Genomic DNA, 15,378 nt, shown 5'->3' on the forward strand with positions numbered 1-15,378 from the left:
CCTTAGTATATCAGATAGTATTTCTACTAGGTGATTTCAGACCAGTTAGTTTAGTCACAACATCTGCGATCCAGATACTCCTCCAGTAGAAAAACTCAGATGAATAAGTTAAGTCGTAACATACCTATGCCATCCAGGTAATCCTCCGCTAGGTGTATTCAGATCAAGATAGACCTTTGATAGGAACATTTAGATCAAAAAGTTTAGTCACACTATACCTATGTGCTCCAGATACTCCTCTGCTAGGTGTATGAATAACATAACTCTGCGCTCCAGATAGTTCCCACTAGGTGTAGTCAGATAAATAAGTTAAGTGAAAACATTCCGCTGTACTCTACCCGCTAGGTGTTTTCAGATAAGTAAGTTGTGAAAATATATAGTTGTACTCTAGATGCTCGTCTGCTAGGTGTATTCAGAACATAACTCTGCGCTCCAGATTGTTCCTGCTAGATGTATTCAGATAAACAAGTTTAATAAAAACATACCGCTGTACTCTAGATACTCACTGCTAAGTGTATTCAGATCATAGACCTTAGTCATAACGTACCCATGTGCTTCAGATGCTCCTGCGCGAGGTGTATAAATAAGTTTAGTCAGGACATACCTATGTGCTCCAGATGCTTCTCTGCTAGGTGAGACCAATTAGTTAAGTCACATTTCCACTCCAGATACTTCTCTGCTAGGTGTATTTAGATCTCTTAGTTTAGTGAAAACATACATCTGCACTCTAGATACCGATTCTACTAAGGTGTATTTTGTTCAAATAGTTTATTCAGAACATAAGTCTGCGATCCAGATAATTCTTCGTTAGCTGTGTCCAGATTAATTAGAACAGAAAACTATTTGTTTTTAATTTTCCCATTTGTTTTAGCGAGATCATACCTTTGCGCTCCAGATATTTCTTTGTTAGGTGAATGCCTTTAAATGGTCTGCTAGATGTAAAATAAATATGTGCTACTGGTATATATAGGAAGACATCCTATAACTTAGGACAGAACATATCTCTGCGCTCCAGGTACTTGTCCGATAGGTGTAAACAGATTATTCAGAACAAAAAAAAAATCTTTCCCATATTTTTCTTAGTAGGAACATACCTTAGAACTCCAATATTTTCTCCGTTGGGTCAATGCCTTTGAATGGTTCGCTAGAACTAAAATAAATATGCGCTCCTGATACTGTAGGTTTTCAATGTATGGAATAAAAAAATTTGGTATCACCAATGTATTGATATTAAACCAGTAACTCTGCGCACCTATTATTGCCTTGCAAGGTAAAATTAGGATACTTTTTTGTACGTTATTTCTGAGTATTTAAAACAAATGTGAAAAAACTGTTGATATATGGAATCTTGTTGCATTGTATTGGTCATTATATATTTTTATTTTGTAAGTGTATTTATTTTTTAGGCGTTCTTATCATTTAAAATGGAAAAAACACCTGCTAGTAAAATGATATACTTCTGACAAAGCACAAATTGTGTACAAATCTTTGCTTAATGTATGGTACTTCACAAAAATAATATATGAATGGTCTGTTTTTATTTTCACAAATAATATATTGATCATGAAAAGGTTTCTGCATAAGTAATAAATAGATGAAATTGAAAAGGTGTATACCTTTGCGTCCCCACTGATTTGGTACCGGTATAAAATTGTCATAATGAATCATTACAAATCTTTTATGTGTGTATATCAAGAGAGTTATATTTGTTGTTTTCTAACAGAAGTCATTGACAAAGTACTACTCTTATAAATGCATATTTATTTATTTTTTTTTTTATAATAATACTTCTTGTTGAATTTTTTTCTTATTTTTGATGTCGACAATTTCAAATAAAATAATAAGACGAAGACTGACATTGACCTGACTGAAATGAAAATGTAGCTAGTCACAATAAAAAAGGGGTATTGACATATGTTTAAAATGGTGATAATTGTAACCCTATCTGTACGGTAAAAAAAACCCCCAAATCATAAAGTTAGGATCAATTGAACATGGTAACAAAAAAATTTGTTCTATTGTTGACTGAATCAAGGGATTTATCCCTTGTATTGAACCAATTCCTTATTGTAGTAACCTTGTAAAAATATATTTCAGTATTTGCATTGAAAGAGCTGTAGGAACTAATTACCGGCATTGATTGAGTAATCAAAAAACCAACATATAAGTGGTAGGTTGTAAATCAAAGTAATGCATCCTTTAGTGTAGGATTCAGATAAAGAAATGAAATATGCTTTTAAGGCAGTCAATAGTAAATAGGTATAGATTATGTGTTAGGAAAAATATATTTAAAAAAAACTTGATAGGAATGAAATTAAGGTTAGGTGTAATGTAAATTTATGATCATGTAGAAAAAAAATGTTTTTGCTTGGAAAATTAGTATGAAATGTCTTTATTGAAAATGGAATCACTAAATGATCCTAATACTGCACCCTTCGGGTAGCAGAGAATTATAGTTGTCTCTCAATGTTTAGTCAGAACATACCTTTGCGCTCCACATGCTTCTTATCTAGATGTATTAAAAATCAGTTAGTTAAGAAAAATCTCCATTCCAGATACATCATTCTGCACTCAAGATAGTCCATGTTAGGTGTATTCAGATCAAATAGTTTATTGAAAATATACCTTAGTATTCCAGATAGTATTTCTACTAGGTGATTTTAGACCAGTTAGTTTAGTCACAACATCTGCGATCCAGATACTCCTCCAGTAGAAAAACTCAGATGAATAAGTTAAGTCGTAACATACCTATGCCATCCAGGTAATCCTCCGCTAGGTGTATTCAGATCAAGCTAGACCTTTGATAGGAACATTTAGATCAAAAAGTTTAGTCACACTATACCTATGTGCTCCAGATACTCCTCTGCTAGGTGTATGAATAACATAACTCTGCGCTCCAGATAGTTCCCACTAGGTGTAGTCAGATAAATAAGTTAAGTGAAAACATTCCGCTGTACTCTACCCGCTAGGTGTTTTCAGATAAGTAAGTTGTGAAAATATATAGTTGTACTCTAGATGCTCGTCTGCTAGGTGTATTCAGAACATAACTCTGCGCTCCAGATTGTTCCTGCTAGATGTATTCAGATAAACAAGTTTAATAAAAACATACCGCTGTACTCTAGATACTCACTGCTAAGTGTATTCAGATCATAGACCTTAGTCATAACGTACCCATGTGCTTCAGATGCTCCTGCGCGAGGTGTATAAATATAAATAAGTTTAGTCAGGACATACCTATGTGCTCCAGATGCTTCTCTGCTAGGTGAGACCAATTAGTTAAGTCACATTTCCACTCCAGATACTTCTCTGCTAGGTGTATTTAGATCTCTTAGTTTAGTGAAAACATACATCTGCACTCTAGATACCGATTCTACTAAGGTGTATTTTGTTCAAATAGTTTATTCAGAACATAAGTCTGCGATCCAGATAATTCTTCGTTAGCTGTGTCCAGATTAATTAGAACAGAAAACTATTTGTTTTTAATTTTCCCATTTGTTTTAGCGAGATCATACCTTTGCGCTCCAGATATTTCTTTGTTAGGTGAATGCCTTTAAATGGTCTGCTAGATGTAAAATAAATATGTGCTACTGGTATATATAGGAAGACATCCTATAACTTAGGACAGAACATATCTCTGCGCTCCAGGTACTTGTCCGATAGGTGTAAACAGATTATTCAGAACAAAAAAAAAATCTTTCCCATATTTTTCTTAGTAGGAACATACCTTAGAACTCCAATATTTTCTCCGTTGGGTCAATGCCTTTGAATGGTTCGCTAGAACTAAAATAAATATGCGCTCCTGATACTGTAGGTTTTCAATGTATGGAATAAAAAAATTTGGTATCACCAATGTATTGATATTAAACCAGTAACTCTGCGCACCTATTATTGCCTTGCAAGGTAAAATTAGGATACTTTTTTGTACGTTATTTCTGAGTATTTAAAACAAATGTGAAAAAACTGTTGATATATGGAATCTTGTTGCATTGTATTGGTCATTATATATTTTTATTTTGTAAGTGTATTTATTTTTTAGGCGTTCTTATCATTTAAAATGGAAAAAACACCTGCTAGTAAAATGATATACTTCTGACAAAGCACAAATTGTGTACAAATCTTTGCTTAATGTATGGTACTTCACAAAAATAATATATGAATGGTCTGTTTTTATTTTCACAAATAATATATTGATCATGAAAAGGTTTCTGCATAAGTAATAAATAGATGAAATTGAAAAGGTGTATACCTTTGCGTCCCCACTGATTTGGTACCGGTATAAAATTGTCATAATGAATCATTACAAATCTTTTATGTGTGTATATCAAGAGAGTTATATTTGTTGTTTTCTAACAGAAGTCATTGACAAAGTACTACTCTTATAAATGCATATTTATTTATTTTTTTTTTTATAATAATACTTCTTGTTGAATTTTTTTCTTATTTTTGATGTCGACAATTTCAAATAAAATAATAAGACGAAGACTGACATTGACCTGACTGAAATGAAAATGTAGCTAGTCACAATAAAAAAGGGGTATTGACATATGTTTAAAATGGTGATAATTGTAACCCTATCTGTACGGTAAAAAAAAACCCCAAATCATAAAGTTAGGATCAATTGAACATGGTAACAAAAAAATTTGTTCTATTGTTGACTGAATCAAGGGATTTATCCCTTGTATTGAACCAATTCCTTATTGTAGTAACCTTGTAAAAATATATTTCAGTATTTGCATTGAAAGAGCTGTAGGAACTAATTACCTGCATTGATTGAGTAATCAAAAAACCAACATATAAGTGGTAGGTTGTAAATCAAAGTAATGCATCCTTTAGTGTAGGATTCAGATAAAGAAATGAAATATGCTTTTAAGGCAGTCAATAGTAAATAGGTATAGATTATGTGTTAGGAAAAATATATTTAAAAAAAACTTGATAGGAATGAAATTAAGGTTAGGTGTAATGTAAATTTATGATCATGTAGAAAAAAAATGTTTTTTTTTTGCTTGGAAAATTAGTATGAAATGTCTTTATTGAAAATGGAATCACTAAATGATCCTAATACTGCACCCTTCGGGTAGCAGAGAATTATAGTTGTCTCTCAATGTTTAGTCAGAACATACCTTTGCGCTCCACATGCTTCTTATCTAGATGTATTAAAAATCAGTTAGTTAAGAAAAATCTCCATTCCAGATACATCATTCTGCACTCAAGATAGTCCATGTTAGGTGTATTCAGATCAAATAGTTTATTGAAAATATACCTTAGTATTCCAGATAGTATTTCTACTAGGTGATTTCAGACCAGTTAGTTTAGTCACAACATCTGCGATCCAGATACTCCTCCAGTAGAAAAACTCAGATGAATAAGTTAAGTCGTAACATACCTATGCCATCCAGGTAATCCTCCGCTAGGTGTATTCAGATCAAGCTAGACCTTTGATAGGAACATTTAGATCAAAAAGTTTAGTCACACTATACCTATGTGCTCCAGATACTCCTCTGCTAGGTGTATGAATAACATAACTCTGCGCTCCAGATAGTTCCCACTAGGTGTAGTCAGATAAATAAGTTAAGTGAAAACATTCCGCTGTACTCTACCCGCTAGGTGTTTTCAGATAAGTAAGTTGTGAAAATATATAGTTGTACTCTAGATGCTCGTCTGCTAGGTGTATTCAGAACATAACTCTGCGCTCCAGATTGTTCCTGCTAGATGTATTCAGATAAACAAGTTTAATAAAAACATACCGCTGTACTCTAGATACTCACTGCTAAGTGTATTCAGATCATAGACCTTAGTCATAACGTACCCATGTGCTTCAGATGCTCCTGCGCGAGGTGTATAAATATAAATAAGTTTAGTCAGGACATACCTATGTGCTCCAGATGCTTCTCTGCTAGGTGAGACCAATTAGTTAAGTCACATTTCCACTCCAGATACTTCTCTGCTAGGTGTATTTAGATCTCTTAGTTTAGTGAAAACATACATCTGCACTCTAGATACCGATTCTACTAAGGTGTATTTTGTTCAAATAGTTTATTCAGAACATAAGTCTGCGATCCAGATAATTCTTCGTTAGCTGTGTCCAGATTAATTAGAACAGAAAACTATTTGTTTTTAATTTTCCCATTTGTTTTAGCGAGATCATACCTTTGCGCTCCAGATATTTCTTTGTTAGGTGAATGCCTTTAAATGGTCTGCTAGATGTAAAATAAATATGTGCTACTGGTATATATAGGAAGACATCCTATAACTTAGGACAGAACATATCTCTGCGCTCCAGGTACTTGTCCGATAGGTGTAAACAGATTATTCAGAACAAAAAAAAAATCTTTCCCATATTTTTCTTAGTAGGAACATACCTTAGAACTCCAATATTTTCTCCGTTGGGTCAATGCCTTTGAATGGTTCGCTAGAACTAAAATAAATATGCGCTCCTGATACTGTAGGTTTTCAATGTATGGAATAAAAAAATTTGGTATCACCAATGTATTGATATTAAACCAGTAACTCTGCGCACCTATTATTGCCTTGCAAGGTAAAATTAGGATACTTTTTTGTACGTTATTTCTGAGTATTTAAAACAAATGTGAAAAAACTGTTGATATATGGAATCTTGTTGCATTGTATTGGTCATTATATATTTTTATTTTGTAAGTGTATTTATTTTTTAGGCGTTCTTATCATTTAAAATGGAAAAAACACCTGCTAGTAAAATGATATACTTCTGACAAAGCACAAATTGTGTACAAATCTTTGCTTAATGTATGGTACTTCACAAAAATAATATATGAATGGTCTGTTTTTATTTTCACAAATAATATATTGATCATGAAAAGGTTTCTGCATAAGTAATAAATAGATGAAATTGAAAAGGTGTATACCTTTGCGTCCCCACTGATTTGGTACCGGTATAAAATTGTCATAATGAATCATTACAAATCTTTTATGTGTGTATATCAAGAGAGTTATATTTGTTGTTTTCTAACAGAAGTCATTGACAAAGTACTACTCTTATAAATGCATATTTATTTATTTTTTTTTTTATAATAATACTTCTTGTTGAATTTTTTTCTTATTTTTGATGTCGACAATTTCAAATAAAATAATAAGACGAAGACTGACATTGACCTGACTGAAATGAAAATGTAGCTAGTCACAATAAAAAAGGGGTATTGACATATGTTTAAAATGGTGATAATTGTAACCCTATCTGTACGGTAAAAAAAACCCCCAAATCATAAAGTTAGGATCAATTGAACATGGTAACAAAAAAATTTGTTCTATTGTTGACTGAATCAAGGGATTTATCCCTTGTATTGAACCAATTCCTTATTGTAGTAACCTTGTAAAAATATATTTCAGTATTTGCATTGAAAGAGCTGTAGGAACTAATTACCTGCATTGATTGAGTAATCAAAAAACCAACATATAAGTGGTAGGTTGTAAATCAAAGTAATGCATCCTTTAGTGTAGGATTCAGATAAAGAAATGAAATATGCTTTTAAGGCAGTCAATAGTAAATAGGTATAGATTATGTGTTAGGAAAAATATATTTAAAAAAAACTTGATAGGAATGAAATTAAGGTTAGGTGTAAGGTAAATTTATGATCATGTAGAAAAAAAATGTTTTTTTTTGCTTGGAAAATTAGTATGAAATGTCTTTATTGAAAATGGAATCACTAAATGATCCTAATACTGCACCCTTCGGGTAGCAGAGAATTATAGTTGTCTCTCAATGTTTAGTCAGAACATACCTTTGCGCTCCACATGCTTCTTATCTAGATGTATTAAAAATCAGTTAGTTAAGAAAAATCTCCATTCCAGATACATCATTCTGCACTCAAGATAGTCCATGTTAGGTGTATTCAGATCAAATAGTTTATTGAAAATATACCTTAGTATTCCAGATAGTATTTCTACTAGGTGATTTCAGACCAGTTAGTTTAGTCACAACATCTGCGATCCAGATACTCCTCCAGTAGAAAAACTCAGATGAATAAGTTAAGTCGTAACATACCTATGCCATCCAGGTAATCCTCCGCTAGGTGTATTCAGATCAAGATAGACCTTTGATAGGAACATTTAGATCAAAAAGTTTAGTCACACTATACCTATGTGCTCCAGATACTCCTCTGCTAGGTGTATGAATAACATAACTCTGCGCTCCAGATAGTTCCCACTAGGTGTAGTCAGATAAATAAGTTAAGTGAAAACATTCCGCTGTACTCTACCCGCTAGGTGTTTTCAGATAAGTAAGTTGTGAAAATATATAGTTGTACTCTAGATGCTCGTCTGCTAGGTGTATTCAGAACATAACTCTGCGCTCCAGATTGTTCCTGCTAGATGTATTCAGATAAACAAGTTTAATAAAAACATACCGCTGTACTCTAGATACTCACTGCTAAGTGTATTCAGATCATAGACCTTAGTCATAACGTACCCATGTGCTTCAGATGCTCCTGCGCGAGGTGTATAAATAAGTTTAGTCAGGACATACCTATGTGCTCCAGATGCTTCTCTGCTAGGTGAGACCAATTAGTTAAGTCACATTTCCACTCCAGATACTTCTCTGCTAGGTGTATTTAGATCTCTTAGTTTAGTGAAAACATACATCTGCACTCTAGATACCGATTCTACTAAGGTGTATTTTGTTCAAATAGTTTATTCAGAACATAAGTCTGCGATCCAGATAATTCTTCGTTAGCTGTGTCCAGATTAATTAGAACAGAAAACTATTTGTTTTTAATTTTCCCATTTGTTTTAGCGAGATCATACCTTTGCGCTCCAGATATTTCTTCGTTAGGTGAATGCCTTTAAATGGTCTGCTAGATGTAAAATAAATATGTGCTACTGGTATATATAGGAAGACATCCTATAACTTAGGACAGAACATATCTCTGCGCTCCAGGTACTTGTCCGATAGGTGTAAACAGATTATTCAGAACAAAAAAAAAATCTTTCCCATATTTTTCTTAGTAGGAACATACCTTAGAACTCCAATATTTTCTCTGTTGGGTCAATGCCTTTGAATGGTTCGCTAAAACTAAAATAAATATGCGCTCCTGATACTGTAGGTTTTCAATGTATGGAATAAAAAAATTTGGTATCACCAATGTATTGATATTAAACCAGTAACTCTGCGCACCTATTATTGCCTTGCAAGGTAAAATTAGGATACTTTTTTGTACGTTATTTCTGAGTATTTAAAACAAATGTGAAAAAACTGTTGATATATGGAATCTTGTTGCATTGTATTGGTCATTATATATTTTTATTTTGTAAGTGTATTTATTTTTTAGGCGTTCTTATCATTTAAAATGGAAAAAACACCTGCTAGTAAAATGATATACTTCTGACAAAGCACAAATTGTGTACAAATCTTTGCTTAATGTATGGTACTTCACAAAAATAATATATGAATGGTCTGTTTTTATTTTCACAAATAATATATTGATCATGAAAAGGTTTCTGCATAAGTAATAAATAGATGAAATTGAAAAGGTGTATACCTTTGCGTCCCCACTGATTTGGTACCGGTATAAAATTGTCATAATGAATCATTACAAATCTTTTATGTGTGTATATCAAGAGAGTTATATTTGTTGTTTTCTAACAGAAGTCATTGACAAAGTACTACTCTTATAAATGCATATTTATTTTTTTTTTTTTTATAATAATACTTCTTGTTGAATTTTTTTCTTATTTTTGATGTCGACAATTTCAAATAAAATAATAAGACGAAGACTGACATTGACCTGACTGAAATGAAAATGTAGCTAGTCACAATAAAAAAGGGGTATTGACATATGTTTAAAATGGTGATAATTGTAACCCTATCTGTACGGTAAAAAAAAACCCCAAATCATAAAGTTAGGATCAATTGAACATGGTAACAAAAAAATTTGTTCTATTGTTGACTGAATCAAGGGATTTATCCCTTGTATTGAACCAATTCCTTATTGTAGTAACCTTGTAAAAATATATTTCAGTATTTGCATTGAAAGAGCTGTAGGAACTAATTACCTGCATTGATTGAGTAATCAAAAAACCAACATATAAGTGGTAGGTTGTAAATCAAAGTAATGCATCCTTTAGTGTAGGATTCAGATAAAGAAATGAAATATGCTTTTAAGGCAGTCAATAGTAAATAGGTATAGATTATGTGTTAGGAAAAATATATTTAAAAAAAACTTGATAGGAATGAAATTAAGGTTAGGTGTAAGGTAAATTTATGATCATGTAGAAAAAAAATGTTTTTTTTTGCTTGGAAAATTAGTATGAAATGTCTTTATTGAAAATGGAATCACTAAATGATCCTAATACTGCACCCTTCGGGTAGCAGAGAATTATAGTTGTCTCTCAATGTTTAGTCAGAACATACCTTTGCGCTCCACATGCTTCTTATCTAGATGTATTAAAAATCAGTTAGTTAAGAAAAATCTCCATTCCAGATACATCATTCTGCACTCAAGATAGTCCATGTTAGGTGTATTCAGATCAAATAGTTTATTGAAAATATACCTTAGTATTCCAGATAGTATTTCTACTAGGTGATTTCAGACCAGTTAGTTTAGTCACAACATCTGCGATCCAGATACTCCTCCAGTAGAAAAACTCAGATGAATAAGTTAAGTCGTAACATACCTATGCCATCCAGGTAATCCTCCGCTAGGTGTATTCAGATCAAGCTAGACCTTTGATAGGAACATTTAGATCAAAAAGTTTAGTCACACTATACCTATGTGCTCCAGATACTCCTCTGCTAGGTGTATGAATAACATAACTCTGCGCTCCAGATAGTTCCCACTAGGTGTAGTCAGATAAATAAGTTAAGTGAAAACATTCCGCTGTACTCTACCCGCTAGGTGTTTTCAGATAAGTAAGTTGTGAAAATATATAGTTGTACTCTAGATGCTCGTCTGCTAGGTGTATTCAGAACATAACTCTGCGCTCCAGATTGTTCCTGCTAGATGTATTCAGATAAACAAGTTTAATAAAAACATACCGCTGTACTCTAGATACTCACTGCTAAGTGTATTCAGATCATAGACCTTAGTCATAACGTACCCATGTGCTTCAGATGCTCCTGCGCGAGGTGTATAAATAAGTTTAGTCAGGACATACCTATGTGCTCCAGATGCTTCTCTGCTAGGTGAGACCAATTAGTTAAGTCACATTTCCACTCCAGATACTTCTCTGCTAGGTGTATTTAGATCTCTTAGTTTAGTGAAAACATACATCTGCACTCTAGATACCGATTCTACTAAGGTGTATTTTGTTCAAATAGTTTATTCAGAACATAAGTCTGCGATCCAGATAATTCTTCGTTAGCTGTGTCCAGATTAATTAGAACAGAAAACTATTTGTTTTTAATTTTCCCATTTGTTTTAGCGAGATCATACCTTTGCGCTCCAGATATTTCTTCGTTAGGTGAATGCCTTTAAATGGTCTGCTAGATGTAAAATAAATATGTGCTACTGGTATATATAGGAAGACATCCTATAACTTAGGACAGAACATATCTCTGCGCTCCAGGTACTTGTCCGATAGGTGTAAACAGATTATTCAGAACAAAAAAAAAATCTTTCCCATATTTTTCTTAGTAGGAACATACCTTAGAACTCCAATATTTTCTCCGTTGGGTCAATGCCTTTGAATGGTTCGCTAAAACTAAAATAAATATGCGCTCCTGATACTGTAGGTTTTCAATGTATGGAATAAAAAAATTTGGTATCACCAATGTATTGATATTAAACCAGTAACTCTGCGCACCTATTATTGCCTTGCAAGGTAAAATTAGGATACTTTTTTGTACGTTATTTCTGAGTATTTAAAACAAATGTGAAAAAACTGTTGATATATGGAATCTTGTTGCATTGTATTGGTCATTATATATTTTTATTTTGTAAGTGTATTTATTTTTTAGGCGTTCTTATCATTTAAAATGGAAAAAACACCTGCTAGTAAAATGATATACTTCTGACAAAGCACAAATTGTGTACAAATCTTTGCTTAATGTATGGTACTTCACAAAAATAATATATGAATGGTCTGTTTTTATTTTCACAAATAATATATTGATCATGAAAAGGTTTCTGCATAAGTAATAAATAGATGAAATTGAAAAGGTGTATACCTTTGCGTCCCCACTGATTTGGTACCGGTATAAAATTGTCATAATGAATCATTACAAATCTTTTATGTGTGTATATCAAGAGAGTTATATTTGTTGTTTTCTAACAGAAGTCATTGACAAAGTACTACTCTTATAAATGCATATTTATTTTTTTTTTTTTATAATAATACTTCTTGTTGAATTTTTTTCTTATTTTTGATGTCGACAATTTCAAATAAAATAATAAGACGAAGACTGACATTGACCTGACTGAAATGAAAATGTAGCTAGTCACAATAAAAAAGGGGTATTGACATATGTTTAAAATGGTGATAATTGTAACCCTATCTGTACGGTAAAAAAAAACCCCAAATCATAAAGTTAGGATCAATTGAACATGGTAACAAAAAAATTTGTTCTATTGTTGACTGAATCAAGGGATTTATCCCTTGTATTGAACCAATTCCTTATTGTAGTAACCTTGTAAAAATATATTTCAGTATTTGCATTGAAAGAGCTGTAGGAACTAATTACCGGCATTGATTGAGTAATCAAAAAACCAACATATAAGTGGTAGGTTGTAAATTAAAGTAATGCATCCTTTAGTGTAGGATTCAGATAAAGAAATGAAATATGCTTTTAAGGCAGTCAATAGTAAATAGGTATAGATTATGTGTTAGGAAAAATATATTTAAAAAAAACTTGATAGGAATGAAATTAAGGTTAGGTGTAAGGTAAATTTATGATCATGTAGAAAAAAAATGTTTTTTTTTTGCTTGGAAAATTAGTATGAAATGTCTTTATTGAAAATGGAATCACTAAATGATCCTAATACTGCACCCTTCGGGTAGCAGAGAATTATAGTTGTCTCTCAATGTTTAGTCAGAACATACCTTTGCGCTCCACATGCTTCTTATCTAGATGTATTAAAAATCAGTTAGTTAAGAAAAATCTCCATTCCAGATACATCATTCTGCACTCAAGATAGTCCATGTTAGGTGTATTCAGATCAAATAGTTTATTGAAAATATACCTTAGTATTCCAGATAGTATTTCTACTAGGTGATTTCAGACCAGTTAGTTTAGTCACAACATCTGCGATCCAGATACTCCTCCAGTAGAAAAACTCAGATGAATAAGTTAAGTCGTAACATACCTATGCCATCCAGGTAATCCTCCGCTAGGTGTATTCAGATCAAGCTAGACCTTTGATAGGAACATTTAGATCAAAAAGTTTAGTCACACTATACCTATGTGCTCCAGATACTCCTCTGCTAGGTGTATGAATACCATAACTATGCGCTCCAGATAGTTCCCACTAGGTGTAGTCAGATAAATAAGTTAAGTGAAAACATTCCGCTGTACTCTACCTGCTAGGTGTTTTCAGATAAGTAAGTTGTGAAAATATATAGTTGTACTCTAGATGCTCGTCTGCTAGGTGTATTCAGAACATAACTCTGCGCTCCAGATTGTTCCTGCTAGATGTATTCAGATAAACAAGTTTAATAAAAACATACTGCTGTACTCTAGATACTCACTGCTAACTGTATTCAGATCATAGACCTTAGTCATAACGTACCCATGTGCTTCAGATGCTCCTGCGCTAGGTGTATAAATATAAATAAGTTTAGTCAGGACATACCTATGTGCTCCAGATGCTTCTCTGCTAGGTGAGACCAATTAGTTAAGTCACATTTCCACTCCAGATACTTCTCTGCTAGGTGTATTTAGATCTCTTAGTTTAGTGAAAACATACATCTGCACTCTAGATACCGATTCTACTAAGGTGTATTTTGTTCAAATAGTTTATTCAGAACATAAGTCTGCGATCCAGATAATTCTTCATTAGCTGTGTCCAGATTAATTAGAACAGAAAACTATTTGTTTTTAATTTTCCCATTTGTTTTAGCGAGATCATACCTTTGCGCTCCAGATATTTCTTCGTTAGGTGAATGCCTTTAAATGGTCTGCTAGATGTAAAATAAATATGTGCTACTGGTATATATAGGAAGACATCCTATAACTTAGGACAGAACATATCTCTGCGCTCCAGGTACTTGTCCGATAGGTGTAAACAGATTATTCAGAACAAAAAAAAAATCTTTCCCATATTTTTCTTAGTAGGAACATACCTTAGAACTCCAATATTTTCTCCGTTGGGTCAATGCCTTTGAATGGTTCGCTAGAACTAAAATAAATATGCGCTCCTGATTCTGTAGGTTTTCAATGTATGGAATAAAAAAATTTGGTATCACCAATGTATTGATATTAAACCAGTAACTCTGCGCACCTATTATTGCCTTGCAAGGTAAAATTAGGATACTTTTTTGTACGTTATTTCTGAGTATTTAAAACAAATGTGAAAAAACTGTTGATATATGGAATCTTGTTGCATTGTATTGGTCATTATATATTTTTATTTTGTAAGTGTATTTATTTTTTAGGCGTTCTTATCATTTAAAATGGAAAAAACACCTGCTAGTAAAATGATATACTTCTGACAAAGCACAAATTGTGTACAAACCTTTGCTTAATGTATGGTACTTCACAAAAATAATATATGAATGGTCTGTTTTTATTTTCACAAATAATATATTGATCATGAAAAGGTTTCTGCATAAGTAATAAATAGATGAAATTGAAAAGGTGTATACCTTTGCGTCCCCACTGATTTGGTACCGGTATAAAATTGTCATAATGAATCATTACAAATCTTTTATGTGTGTATATCAAGAGAGTTATATTTGTTGTTTTCTAACAGAAGTCATTGACAAAGTACTACTCTTATAAATGCATATTTATTTTTTTTTTTTTTATAATAATACTTCTTGTTGAATTTTTTTCTTATTTTTGATGTCGACAATTTCAAATAAAATAATAAGACGAAGACTGACATTGACCTGACTGAAATGAAAATGTAGCTAGTCACAATAAAAAAGGGGTATTGACATATGTTTAAAATGGTGATAATTGTAACCCTATCTGTACGGTAAAAAAAAACCCCAAATCATAAAGTTAGGATCAATTGAACATGGTAACAAAAAAATTTGTTCTATTGTTGACTGAATCAAGGGATTTATCCCTTGTATTGAACCAATTCCTTATTGTAGTAACCTTGTAAAAATATATTTCAGTATTTGCATTGAAAGAGCTGTAGGAACTAATTACCGGCATTGATTGAGTAATCAAAAAACCAACATATAAGTGGTAGGTTGTAAATTAAAGTAATGCATCCTTTAGTGTAGGATTCAGATAAAGAAATG

The sequence above is a fragment of the Biomphalaria glabrata genome, chromosome 11 (genome assembly GCF_947242115.1).
Source record: "Biomphalaria glabrata chromosome 11, xgBioGlab47.1, whole genome shotgun sequence".
NCBI lineage: Eukaryota > Metazoa > Mollusca > Gastropoda > Planorbidae > Biomphalaria > Biomphalaria glabrata.